We start from the raw sequence: 14241 nt of genomic DNA, 5'->3' as shown, positions 1-14241 counted from the left end.
CAGGGGCTCAAGCCGGATAATGATGCCGACAGCCTGACTGTCAGTCTCTGCGTTTTGCTGCCGCAGCCCCTTAAGAGCTCAGCGTGTGGCACTGGCCATGAATTTGTGAGACTGCTGTATTTTCAAAAGTCATTAATCTAAACAAAGACACCCCGGAGTCTTTCGCGACTCCCTCCGCTCAGCCTCGTCCTCTGCTCGGGACGAGCGCTGAGAACTAAAGAGGCAGCTCGGCTCAGTTCCGCAGCGCTCTGACGGGCTGACGTGGGTTGTGAGCGGCAGGCCTCGCAGGTAAAGGGAAGTGGCTTTTTCAGCACCTTGGAGAGCTCTTGAGACGGTTGCAGCGAGGACTGCGTTGATGAAAGAGATGAGTGATGGTTGTGTTGAAGACATGGCACCGTATTTTATAGTGGTGGAGGCACAGTAGAGAAATACGATAGTAAAAAAATCACGTCGGTGTAGTTCACTCGGTTTAGATGGCTTGAAACTATGGGAAGTCATTTTTTATGCCTTTCTAAAGAACTTTTTCTGCATCAGGAACGCAACACCGCTACCAAATGTCCCATGTTTAATGTGCCGTCATGATTTTGAAGATTAAGCGTGTCGTGCAACCTGCCCATGTTGGCGTTGGTCTAATTTGGCCAAGTGACAGATCAATTTGCACCGATATCCTTAGTTTGATTGGCTGCACGACCCTTACCATAAACATAAAATAGGAATCTTATTTTGTTGTTCTAGTTTTGCATGATTATGTAGTTGTATTTAAGCATTTGGATTCAGTTTTGTTTTTCCCTGGTGTCAGTGAGACTATTTTAGTTGAGAAGCACAGGATAGTTCACCCAAAACTGAACGCACCCTCATGTCATTCCAAACCTGTATGACTTACTTTCTTCTGCAGAACACAAAAGAAGATATTTTGAAGAACGTTGGTAACCAAGCAACATTGACCCCTATTGATTTCCATTGTATGGAAACAACACCTGTGAGACATTTCTCAAAATATCTTCTTTTATGTTCCACAGAAGAAAGTAAGTCATAAAGGTTTTGAACGACTTGAGGTTCCACCAAAGAGCCTTAAATCTCCAAATATGTCTTGGGATGAGAAAGGTATAGCCCTCAGAATAGAGCCAAGTGTGTCTAACAGAAAGATAACTGGCCTAGAAAGGGACCGTCATGGTCACAAAACTGAATCAGCAATTGCCAAATGCTAATGCAGATGTTGGGTCAGAGCTAAAACAAGAGCAGGCCAAAACAAGACATGATTTAGTCTCTGCATAGTAGCTCCTCAAAACAGGGAGTTCACCTTCATTCCTGAAGAGGATGCATCTGTATGATTCTGAATCCAAAAGCGTTTTCATAATGAACATTTGGAGCCGTTTTGTGGTATCGTGAGATTTAAGGATGCATTCATGTTTGGTTGATTCTTCCTGGGAGCTTTCCAGTGCTGTGGGGGAATTTTACAGAAGAAAAAATATGATTTCAAATGATGGTTATATAATAGCTTTCAGCTTTTTTATTTCTCTTATGAGCGTTGAAATGTTGTCTGTCTTGACATTTTATTATACAAAACTATTTTGTGTGACTTTGTTCCCCCACCTAGACTTTTTAAATGTGAATTTATAATGAAGTCAATTTTTAAAGTTAAATACAACTATTTAGCATTTGAGAATTTCAATTCAGAAGTTTCTTTTTACTTTGTTCTAAGGCGTAGGATTAATGCTTTCACATCAGCCGAAGAAGTTTAATTTTGCGAGATGAAGTAGTCAGAAATGCGCTAACTAAAGAAGCACCCACCTATTCCGAAAGAACATTTCAATGGCAAACTGATTCACACCACCCACACCTAGCAGCAGGATCACGAATCTGCAGTGGGGTGTGAAACATCCGTCTAATTTAAAAGTAATTTCTCCCTTTATCTCTCTTTCAATTGTTTTCTTCTGGCACCGTTCTTCTTTTACTACTTATTTCACAATAGAAAAAGTCTCTGTAAAGGCCTGATGCATTATGGGTAGAGCTCGCCATAACGTTAAAGGCGCTGCTTTTGTTGAAACATAATTTCCACCTAAAATAGGGGATGCAATATATAACGTGGGCTTCCCACAATGCTTTGAGGTCCCCGGAGCCCCGTGAAGAATCACCACTCACAAGATTCATTGTACTGGAATCGTAAATAACTCTGAAAACGCTCGAGCTGGATTTGTATGTTTGCCTGTGCTCAAACCTGACATCATCTGGAAGGCATTCCAAGCAAACCTGTCCCGTGTTGTTGCCTTTGTCTAAATCCTGCCGGATGAAGCCATTTTTTGGCACTTCTCTTCGTGTTGTGCATTGGCTTCTCTCTTAAGAATAAAAGATGGATCAGAGGATCAACTTCACGTTAGAAGGAAGAGGAAAGAGAAAAAGATGAGTCTTTTTCTGTCTGTTTGTCTATCTGCTGCTCTCACTGTTTTCTCTTTGTGTGTATTTCTGCCAGTCTCTCTCTCTCTCTCTCTCTCTCTCTCTCTCTCTCTCTCTACCTGTAGTAGTCGGCTCTATCATTAGCAGGCAAAGGCAGCTTTCAACAGTGTGCTGGCTCTATATTAATCTCTGCTGTCTCAGCTGTCACTGATATGTCAAATCCCAGTGTAAGGAAGAGAAAATTTCCCTCTGCAATAGATTCGGAGAAAAAAAATATTTTTGCTGCTTGTCCAATTTACTTAAAGGCGCAGTTCTTGAAAATCAGCGGCCACAAGCGTTGTATTACAGTTTTGCAACGAATCTCTGAGTCATTTGCCCACCCCTCCCTTTCGAATTACGACGGTGGCCGCAACAGTAAAAAAAGATGTCGTCTACTGAGACCGCGGATAGCAGTGATATAAGCAACGATGTTTCTTTACAAAGGTAAGGCAATATATTAACGTAATTAATCATTTAACATGTATTCTATTGCGAAAGTTACTGTTACAATTCTATAATTAGATATATTTCTTGCGTTCTATCTAGTACACGCTGAGAGTAGTGAAGTAACTAAAGTTAGCTAATCGTAAATAGCAACGCTGTTCAAAGCGTTTGATCTGACAGCGACATAGGCAGTTAGGTGTAAGTTAGTAGACGTTTGTCTCCCCCTTTGTAAAGTCAGGAACAACCGGAGTACGTACCGCAGGGACGGAAATACATTATTATTCGGAGGTTATATGGCCATTTGTATAAAATGCTAACGTTACCGTTTCAACAAAACAGTTGTTTGGTAAACATTGAAAAAGTGGAAACATTGAAAATGTTGAATTATCTTACCAGTCTAGCAGAAAACAGGCAACTTCGGCATCACCTTGAAAACATTTGTCTTTCAACAGTGCCTTCCATCTGGTAATAGATACACCGATGTTTATTCTGGATTTATGCCGCCGTTTGTCTCTAATTCATCTGGCAGCATCACGTTTGCGCTTCTTTGACCACGGAGATTCACGCTCTGTCGGCTCTTGTGCACAATACGCATGGTCCTCCATTTTATCAAAACTTCTAAGACAGAACAATCAATTGCTTCAGCTAGACGACGACGACGACTCCTCCTCCTCTCCGTACTACGACTTACTACTTTGTGCGTCTTCAACTCCGTGATGACGCAAGCTGCGTCTAAAAAAACACACACGAAGACCAACATACAGTATACGAAACGCGCTCTGTAGAGCTGTTTGTCCGTTAGAGCTTACTGTACAAAACATGGCTGCGCAACATAACAAATTCCATGTAGATAGGCCCGCTCCCTATGTAGATACAACTGGTTTATTCTAAGGTAATAAAAACATAACTTTTCATTACGTAAGGTTTTTATACACATCTAAAGACACAGTTTTGTATGTTATATTGCATTTCTGTTAATAGATCATACAAAACATCCCACACTGGACCTTTAACTTACTTAAGTTAAATCAACACAACTTTTGGAGAATTTGGTCACAACATGATTTTTTATGTTTAGTCATATAACTGAATCCATTCATGTTGGGACAACATAAAGGAGTTGTGTTGTGTTAACATAAAATAGTTACCATTGGGCAGAGGACTTATATTTCCCAGCATGATTTGCATATAACTGCATTAAAAGAGTTATTTTCTTAAATACATGTTATTTTATGCATTTTTCAGTAATGATCATTTATCTAAGGTTTTGAAGAGTTTGTTTTATTTTTGAGTTTTGTGGTTACCATTGTTCAGAAAAGCGTTGCCTTTGGTTAGCAGTTACAATTCTTATAATTCGTTACAATTGAGTTCTCTTAACTCGATATCTTCTTATTGAAGACAAATTAAGTAATATCTGATTACAGTAATGTTAAAAATTTATAAATTAAAAATGTTTTTGAGTGCCTTCATTAAATAACCTTTAAATATTTTTTATATTGGTTTTATGTAAAATATACATGTTAGCATAATTGAATTTCATCAAGTTAATGATATAAAACAAAAACAAGACTCTTAATCTGATTCAACTAAACAACATTGCATTAACTTGATGTAAGTATCTTAAGTTTACTGAAATAGATAATGTTACTTAAATTCAACGTGATCCAGTTATGTGGAACCTGTTGACATAAAAAGGTTAATTAAGTTGAACATTTAATTTTTTTGAGTGCAGACATGGGAACTTTCGCTGAGATATGATGGTTGATAAAATTACTCCTTCTCTAGTTGTTCCAAACCTATATAAATGTGTTTGTTTGGTTGAACACAGAGAAAGGTATTTGGCGAATGCTTGTAACCAAACAATTCTTGGACCCTATTGACTACCAAAGTAGGAAAAATGACAATGAGTACCAAATCAAAAGTACCAAAAAAAGTATCAAAAGTACCCCAGAACTGTTTGCTGTCCTACATTCTTCAAAATATCTTATTTTGTGTTCAACCAAACAAAGAAATGTATACACGTTGAACAACTCGAAGGTGAGTGAAAAATAACTATCCCTTTAATAATGATGGGTGGAAAAAGTGGCAATGCATTCATTTAACACATTTGTTCATTTTTAATAGGACCAGATTGTAAAGTTAGCCTTGGTTTGTTTATCATTTGTCAACAGCAATTACAAATGACGATCAATCTAGGGCTGCAGCTATCGATTATTTTAGTAATCGAGTATTCTACTGATTTTTCCATCGATTAATCGGGTATTCGGATAATAAGTACGTTTTCTTTATTAAAGAGCAATACTAAATATACAAGAGAAAATAAGACGGGTCTCTTAAAATGAACAACTGATTTCTTTCCTTTTTAGAAAAATTAACATATTTATTGCTGAAATTGCATACATTCATATCTGTGAAAACTAAACCCATTTAGTACATTCCATTGCCATATTACATTCAAAATGCACTATAGGCCTAATACAAATGTATACATATGAAACATTAATAAAAATAGAAAGAATAATTTCAAAGGTAAACAACTAACTTCAGCTTATGCATGATGCATGTAGTTTATCTAAATTAGTTTTAGTTTCTTTTTTTTAATATTAAATAGTAATATATTTGTCCACATAAAAATACCGAGTTACCCGGACTTTTATTTTGGCAGGTCGTCGGAAGACGCCTATTTTTTAGTGCGTTAGCTTCACTCAGAAAAATTTTCTGAAATAAACTCTTAGAGTAACTCTGGAGATGAAGTTCATGTGTTCATGTCCTCATAAAGCGCAGACAAATTCACGAGCATCACGCGTGTAGCACGTTAAACTGTGCAGTTCATTCACTCAGACACGCAGAACAGACAATGATTCGGAGTCCACTAGTCCGCATCTAGTTTGATGGACTCAATGCAGCCGGAAAACAAGTTTCACTCGCAAAATAGACTAAAACCAAGTAAAATAGCAGTTCACCATTTCAATAAGCTGTCACTTATTTATCAGCATGAGAAACACGTGTGAGCGTGTGAACATACTAAAATGCGTGTGTCTCGGTAAATGCGTGAGACTTGAGAGCCCTGAAACATGAATAGAGTTTAGCGGGCTGTGCGTCAGTAATAACGGTCCGTGGGGAAACGCAGTGCTCCGTGTGTACTGTAGTTAAATGGATTAAACGAGGCTTCGAGGCAACAAAAATTGCCTCGATGATTTTTTGTATTCGAATAACTCGAGTTACTCGAGGAATTGTTTCAGCCCTAGATCAATCTTTAAACTTGGATTTTGTGTCTTCTGCACGTTATCATTAATGGAAGCCAAAATTGTTACTTTTGTACACAACTAGTGCTCCTGTAGCTCAACTGGGTTTGATTTCTAAGGAACCCGCATACTGATGAAAGTTGTGAGTGCACTTTCGCTTCACAGAAAAGTGTCTGCCAAATGCATAAAGCACAGTTATTATTTTTTTACTGTATAGCATTTATTTTGTGTATGTTAAACAATGGGAAAAAAAACATTAGTTATCGATAGTTTTACGCAAGGCCCACCCTTTGCAATATGCCCACCCCAGTTCTTAATCTCGGGGTCACATACGGAAGTATTTGGCGGCTGTGTTTTTCTATCGCCGCGATACTTGATTCCTCTTCACCGCACACCAGATGTAACCAAAGCAGAGGACAAAACAAGTGCATTATTTTTTCAGAGCCGTGTCTAGCGTGAGACAGTGATGCGCGCTGACAGGGCCTGCTAATTGGAGTAAATTAATTTACCTCGGGCGCCATGTTCTCACAAAGTGCCGCGCTCGGTGTGAATAAGTGATGATCGGCAGGGCTCGTATAAGCCCCGAGTTTTTAAATCATTTAGCAGCGCGTTCTGCTAATTAGCACAGAGAAAGCCGGCTTTCAGCTACAATTAAGACGGGCCTCTGTCAGTCAGGGGACCGCAGTTGGGAAAAAGCACTGATTTATTCATCCTGCAAGCAGATGCCGAGTGCATCGGGGGTTTGGATGGAGGGACTCGGAGATGAAGAAAGCAGGGGAATCTGAGAGATGAAGGCAGAGAGAGGAGCCGAGTATGTGTGTGGGTGTCAGTGGGTTGTGGAAGTGTTTTCCCCACAAGACGAGGCCCAAACAAAGCAATGAGACGAGAGCTGGTACGGTAGATCAAATCTTGCGGGTTGTTTTTAGACACTTCTTCGCTGAAATGTGTGCGTGACTTGGCCGGTCACCTGCGGGCCGAGTTCAGATGACAACACTCTTCCGCACTATATCACCGAGACGTGAGCGTGTATCGGATCCAAAGGTACCGATCCAACACCTTACACACACGCGCGCTCTCGACGCTAACTCATCTCTTTTGAAAGGAGGAAATGCTCCATAGCTTAAGCAAAATATCTCCTGGGACCCTAGAGCCAAATTTCTATTATTTTCAGCCATCACTCAACGCTCTACATCGCTCATTCCTAGTTTGTTTTGGCTCTCTAACATCACTGGAACAGTCTGGCAAACCTTTTTAAGCAAATTTACAAGGTGCTTGACTTGTAATGAGAAAATGCTTTTCATTCTCAAAGCCAAATATTTGACAGTTTTTGTGGCTCAGGAAAGATGCCAATACATCTATTGTACTGTACGTATCTGTTTTGTAAGGCTGTAGAGCTCAACAAGGTAGATCTGGTCTATGGGGTGGTTTTCCGGCCAGGGCTTAAGCCTTGATCGAAAACAACTCGCACTGACATGTCTTAAAATATACAGTATCGGTGTGATTGTTTTGTCTCGAGATGCACACCAGTAATGTGTTTTTGTAAAGTATATTTTTATAAACGAAATCTTTTTTTAAAGGCCTAGTCCTGGTTTAGGCTAATCCCTGTCTGGGAAGCCGCCCCCAAGTCACCCTCACATCTTGCTCTACGTATCTCTGTCTGTGTCCTCTATTTTACAAGCTCCCATCTGACCCCTCGCTCTGTTTTGCATCTCTCAACACGTCCCGTCGGGGTAATCTCGAACAGATACAAGCCATACATTTTAGATCAGAGGATTAAGCCCTCGGTAAAGCACAATGAATCAGTAAAAAGCTACAGTTCGTATTCCTCGGCCTCGCACGTGCGATCCGCGGATTCATCCGTAACCCAGACAGCTTCAGTCTATAAACAAACCCTCATTTCAATTCTGACACCGAGATGTGACACTTGCGCGGTGAACGCTCACCCGGAGCTCCTTCAGCCCCGCCGATTTATTCAAGGTCAGGCCCGTGTGTTCGTTTGTCTTATCACATAATGGCTCGCAGGCTTCTGCAACTTGGAAATTTGTGTCTGGCTGTGAATAATAAATGTTGTTCGGATGAAACCCCTGTGGGTTTCAGACCCTGCGATCATTTGCTGTTTTTTTTCCCTTGGCTAAACTTTGTTGACCAGTATTTATTTAGCAGGGATGTCTTGTTATAATTAGTTGATTCGCCATATTCGTCTCACTGTCTCGCCAGTGTTTTACTTTGATCTGAAAGTCTTTGCAGGCTCATTGACTGTAATGAGATCTGGAGAATCCATAAAGACGGCTGGGATTTGACTGGGAGCCGAAAAACACGGACCTGGGAATCAGCCGCATTTCACGGACGAAGCAAACAAAATAAGAAAAAGATCTCCGATGACTTGGCAACGCTTTGCATTACCCACCTCTTCGCCAGATCCGAACATTAATTTCCCCGCAGTCTGGAATTCCTGTGTGGAGTGGGGGGGGAAATCGCAGGAGGAAGAGGATTGGCATGGAGGCTTCGAGATGTTTCTGTTTGTGGCCCAAAGGGGCCGTCCTGTGATGAGAGCCAAGGTTTCTATAATCTCAAGCGTTGACAAGCGTCCAGTCCATCAGAGTTAGTCAATCAAAGGCTCGGGGGTTTAATTCCTTTGCTTTAACCAGGCCAACTTTCACACGGTCACTGCCGATGTCCGATAAAGCCGCTTTATTAGGTCAGGAGGGAGAGCGAGGGTTGCACTAATACTGCTTCTGAGCGTAGCCCAGAAGATCCTGGCAACTTCTAGTTTAATATGGATAATATGGATTTATGCTGGATGTGTTTCTCTATCTAACCTAAGATGAACGTCTGGGCAGACAGATTTTTCTTTTAACTGTGTCAAAAGGAGTCAGAGATGATCTAAAAATACGCTCAGCGTTTGCCTGCAATGTCCAACTAAATTAGGGAGGAGCGGAGCTCAACAAAATTTGCATCCGACACCTCAATTGAGTCCGGGAGTTTTCATTCGATTATGCTTTCATAATCACGTTAGATTTTAAAGTGATAGAGAATAACTCTTGACAACACACAATGGCGTATTGTATCCGGTTACTGAACAACATAACATCAAAAAATGCATTCATTGTCGTTGTCATATCTTATTTTATTATTTTATTATTTTATATTTGAAGCTTTGAAACTTTAAATCATCTAAACGAATATACAAGCAACTGTTTCAGCTATTTCAAGAATCAGTCGGTGAGAATTGCACATGTAAATGAATGTTCTATATGACAACAAATCAGCATTTGTGTTTGACAATCTGTTAAAATATTTGATACGTTTGGATGTTTGTACTGATAGAGATTAATGTATTCCTCACACCTTTGACACCTTTAACTGTATACTGACACACACACACACACACACACACACACACACACACACCTGTCTTTCAGTTGTGTCTGTGAAACCACCCGCGCTTAACACACACAGGAGTAAACGGGGGCTCGAGGTTCAGCCTTGGACACACGTTCTGCAAGTGCATTACTTCAAGCACCATCCACATCCACACAGCTTTATATTTCATGCTAGTCTATCCCATTTATTATTAATGAGCATGTAAATAATCTTTTGCCGACCTGAGGTCTCAGGCTCAATTATTACCACAGTGTTTTTTGCTTTGGTTCTCTAAGGCCAGGATGCACAGCTCAGCTGGGACACCAGAGTCATATCAGCATAGCTCACCATTTCACGCTCTTTGTCTTCTCGCTGACCTTGAAACTTTCGAAATTTCTTGCCTCTGTTGCTCGTACTTGCCACTTTCTTTGGCTCTCTTTCACTTCTTTTCTCTCGATATCTCGGTAGCATGTCTGATTCACAGACGATCCATTCTTTTGGAGTGGTTCTTTTGAATGGTTCTGTTGAACTGATTCTCAGGTTTGTTAATGAGATTACATTTAACATGTAATTTATTCAAAACATAAGGAAAATCAGACTCTGACTGCACCCTTAACATGCTGGGTTGTTTCTAACCCATGGGTGGGTCATAGATTGACATTTTGTAGGTTAAACCAACGGTTCAGTTTTTCCATATTTTAGGCAACCATGGGTTAAAACAATGTAGCATTTTAGTGTATATATTTATTTAATTGTATTTATTTATTTATTGTATTTATTATTAATAATCACAAAATGGTGATGGCTGAATGAACATCATTAACAACCGAATGAACCGATTGGTTAAAATGTTTTATAAGAGTTGACCATTCTTTCCTGTAAAACTGTTAAGCAACGCGCACACACCACTGCTGCTGCCATTAAAGAGGCTACTTAATTAAAGAATGTGTGTAAAGGTTGTTAGAGGCCGACAGATGGGTCCTTGTTCTACAGACAGAAGCACCTTAATTTGTGCAGCTTGCCCCTTTGTTCCCGTGGAAACACAGCAATTGAACCCTGTGAGGTCCTGTGATTTGAAAAACCCTGCTGGTGTTATTTTGCTCTGCCATTAAGTGTTCTCTCATACACTTCTGTGGAATTTAATCAGCACTTTGGAGTGTGAGCTGAATATACAGAATATAACATGTACAGTAGGGTCCAAAAACCGAGACAAATGTATTCAAACTTACTGTAGTAGAATGTGTAATATAAAAAATTGAAAACTTAAGCTGCCTTAAATTTTTTAGTCAAATCTAATTGGCTTTACAAACTGACTTTGAATTAAGTAGAAATTCGTTAAACTAGATTTGTTTTATGAAATGCAACTAGATTTTTAGAGTCATTTAATATCATTTAAGTTCAGGTGACTTGTAAAGCCAATTTGATTTCATTTTAAGAAACTTGAGGCTGCGTTTTGTTTATAATAGTGAAAAGTTTGGTATTAAGTATTATTTAGTGATATAATTAATATTTCTACACTCTAAAAAATATTTTGTAGACTCAACAACAAAAAAATAATGCAACAGTTTGCATCAATATTGTTTGAGTTGACGACTTCTAACAAAATTAAATTCATCCAACAAACTACATTGGGTCAGAGAGATTACTTTTTTCTCTTAAAGCCCTATTCGCACGGGATTAGTATTATCTGGGGACCTCTGGTCATTTGTAATAATTGCAGAGATTGTCTGTGATCATGTTGCGCATTCGCACTGGATAAGTGAACTCTGTGATTTTACTCGAATTTACTGATTTATCTCCCGGAAATGACGTGAAGGCGCTTCCCTCTTTCTAAACATAAACTCACGAAAGAGAGCTTAACACGGATGCGCTGTCTGACAAGAGATTCACCGAGGCAGCCCGTTACTGTACACACCAGACTGGACCTCGCGTTGCGTTTTGCCGCGTCCCACAGTTTAGAAGCTATCTATCTTCATTGAACGCGTCAAAGCAACTGTTTCAAATCGCGCTTAAGTGGTTTAAAAGCCTGTACACGAATAAGAGCGTGATTACATAATGTAACGCTAGACAAAGGATGTCAAAACAAACGGATGCTGCGTTAATTGCGTTAAATATTTTTCACGCGTTAATTTGAAATAATTAATCGCATTGCGTTAACGCGTTACCGTTGACAGCCCTACTTGAAAGTCTTGTCGTTGTAGGTGTAGTTGTATGTAAACCGAAGAATGTTCCTTACCGCATGCTGCCATGCATGTCATCCATCTCCATATATTCCTTCTTTTTTGTTTCGCTCTTCTGATCCTGTCATGTTTTTTTACAGTGAATATTTTCTCTCTGCCAATATTATTGTTGTCTGGTATGTAGCGACATAACCCAGCACCCAAAATACTGTGAAAACACTCCAACGCAGCTTCCATTCTTTGCGTAAGATGACTGAAAAGGCGCACAGAAACCTTGAAAAAATGAGATACGATCCCGCCAAATCTTGTTCAACATTTCAAATCGCAGAGATGCCGATTCGCACTGGACTAATATTATCACAGGACCTCGGTGTTCGTCAAAATATGGTAGGTAATTTGTGGGGGGATTTTTACTTGACAAATTACAGACATGGCCGTTTCGCACGGGATTAAGATCACAGACAATCTCTGCGATTATTACAAATAACCAGAGGTCCCCAGATAATACTAATCCTGTGCGAATAGGACTTTAGATGAAATGTATTTTTAAGCAACACCAATTTAACAATTTCGCAACAATTTTTTAAGTTGTTCCAACTTTTTTTTAAATACTGATTTAATCAAAGACACTGCAAGAACACTTTTTTAATTTTAAATCTCAATTTACAAAATTCTAGCTGAGCTGATTTTGCCTACAGCATCTCCAATGAGATGCCTTTTGAGTAAAACAGCATTTATGCTAATTTTCTTTGAACCTAACCATAGCCTAAGCAAATGCTCTATTTCTCAGGACAATGGTAACCTCTTAAAACCACTAATATAACCAAAACCCCTTTAAATGCCAAGAGAACAGAATATTAAACATTATTAAGTCTCATGCTGTTCTCATCTTGATAAAAATTCATTAAATGACACTGTATTTCTACATTAACTCTCATCATCCAGTGCCATGCAAAGCATGATGGGAAATGGAGATCCTCAGCAATGCTATACTCTGATACAACAAACATCAGTCATGTAACCTTAACTGTAATCGATTAAGTTAAATGATTGAACATGAACAAATTTATTTTACGTTTTCAAACACCTGACACATAGAGTTCGAACTGGTTTACTTATGTTACATGGTTTGGGAAGAGTCTTGAAATCCGGAAATCAATTAGTGTTGAAAAATTAATTTATCTAGCCAATTACTAGGAGTTACTGCAACTTAAATAATGTCCTAAACACATAAACACAGATTTTTAGGTTAACATTACACACAATATTAAGTTAAAATAATTATCAACATTGTCATTATCAACAATTATCATAACTGATTATCAAGTCAGCACAACTCATCAAAATAGTTTCACACTTAAAAGTTTTAATTATACCAAAATTTCCATTTTTGACTTGCACCAATGCATTAACTTAAGTTGTGCCAACAGATGCCATGAATTATTTTTTAGAGTGTAGGTGAATTATTAAATGTAACGTCAAGCATTCCAGAAACGGCAAAATAGGCCTACAAAATTTTGAAATGTATGTAATTTTTAGGAAATCATATGAATTTCGCAGTATTTGGCTAAAAATGTTATCTTTTTTATTTTTATTTTAGCATTCAATAGTTTCCACATAGTCTCAGACCTTTTAAAACCACTACACAGTATATACTCTATCTGCAGCTGGATGTGTGTAGAGGATTTGATGAAACTGTTATAAGACACTAAAGAGTAAATCCCAGCGCTGTTGCAATTAAAATAACGCTTAAATTTTATATACGTTGTTTCTTGTGGGCAACACAACTGTTCTCCAATTTTTTTACAGCTGTGTTGCCTATTTGTTTTTAGGTCTTAAGAATGTACTGCTCAAAGCTTTTATTCATTAATATAGTGCAGAAGGGGATGTTTGATTAGTCAAAGCTGGATGTGTTTATTTCTTCTAGACTGGTGGCTAAAGGCCGTGTCCCGTATTACCACAGCGGGTCACTAATTTACACGCACACGCATACACACACACACACACACACACGCACACACACATGTATGTTTTATTATGTCCGTGGGCGACAGTCCATTGGCGTAATGAGTTGTATACTGTACAAACTGTATATTTTATCCCCTAACCCAACCCCTAAACCTAAAGATCGTAGAAAACTTTGTGCATTTTTAGATTTTCAAAAATTATCATTCTGTACAATTTATAAGCTTTTGTGCCTGTGGGGACCTCCATTTTGGTCCCCACAGTGATACGGGTCCCCATGAGTTAGTGTGCATTCAGGTTTAGGGCCCCACTAACATATAAAAACCAAGTCCACACACATGCACACACGCACGCACGCACGCACGCACGCACGCACACACACACACACACACGTTGGGTTTCCATGTTTTATGGGGACATTCCATAGACGCAATGGTTTTTATACTGTACAAACTGTATATCATATTCCCTACCCCTAAACCTAACAATCACACAAAACTTTCTGCTCTTTTAGATTTTCAAAAAGTTAATTCTGTATGATTTATAAGCTTGTTTCCTCATGGGGACCAAAAAATGTCCCCACAAGGATTTTGGCTATTGCCATCCCCATC

Source organism: Triplophysa rosa, linkage group LG13 (assembly GCF_024868665.1).
Source record: "Triplophysa rosa linkage group LG13, Trosa_1v2, whole genome shotgun sequence".
NCBI classification, from domain to species: Eukaryota; Metazoa; Chordata; class Actinopteri; order Cypriniformes; family Nemacheilidae; genus Triplophysa; species Triplophysa rosa.
The sequence above is the reverse complement of the archived record's forward strand: the minus strand, read 5'-3'. Positions refer to the sequence as shown.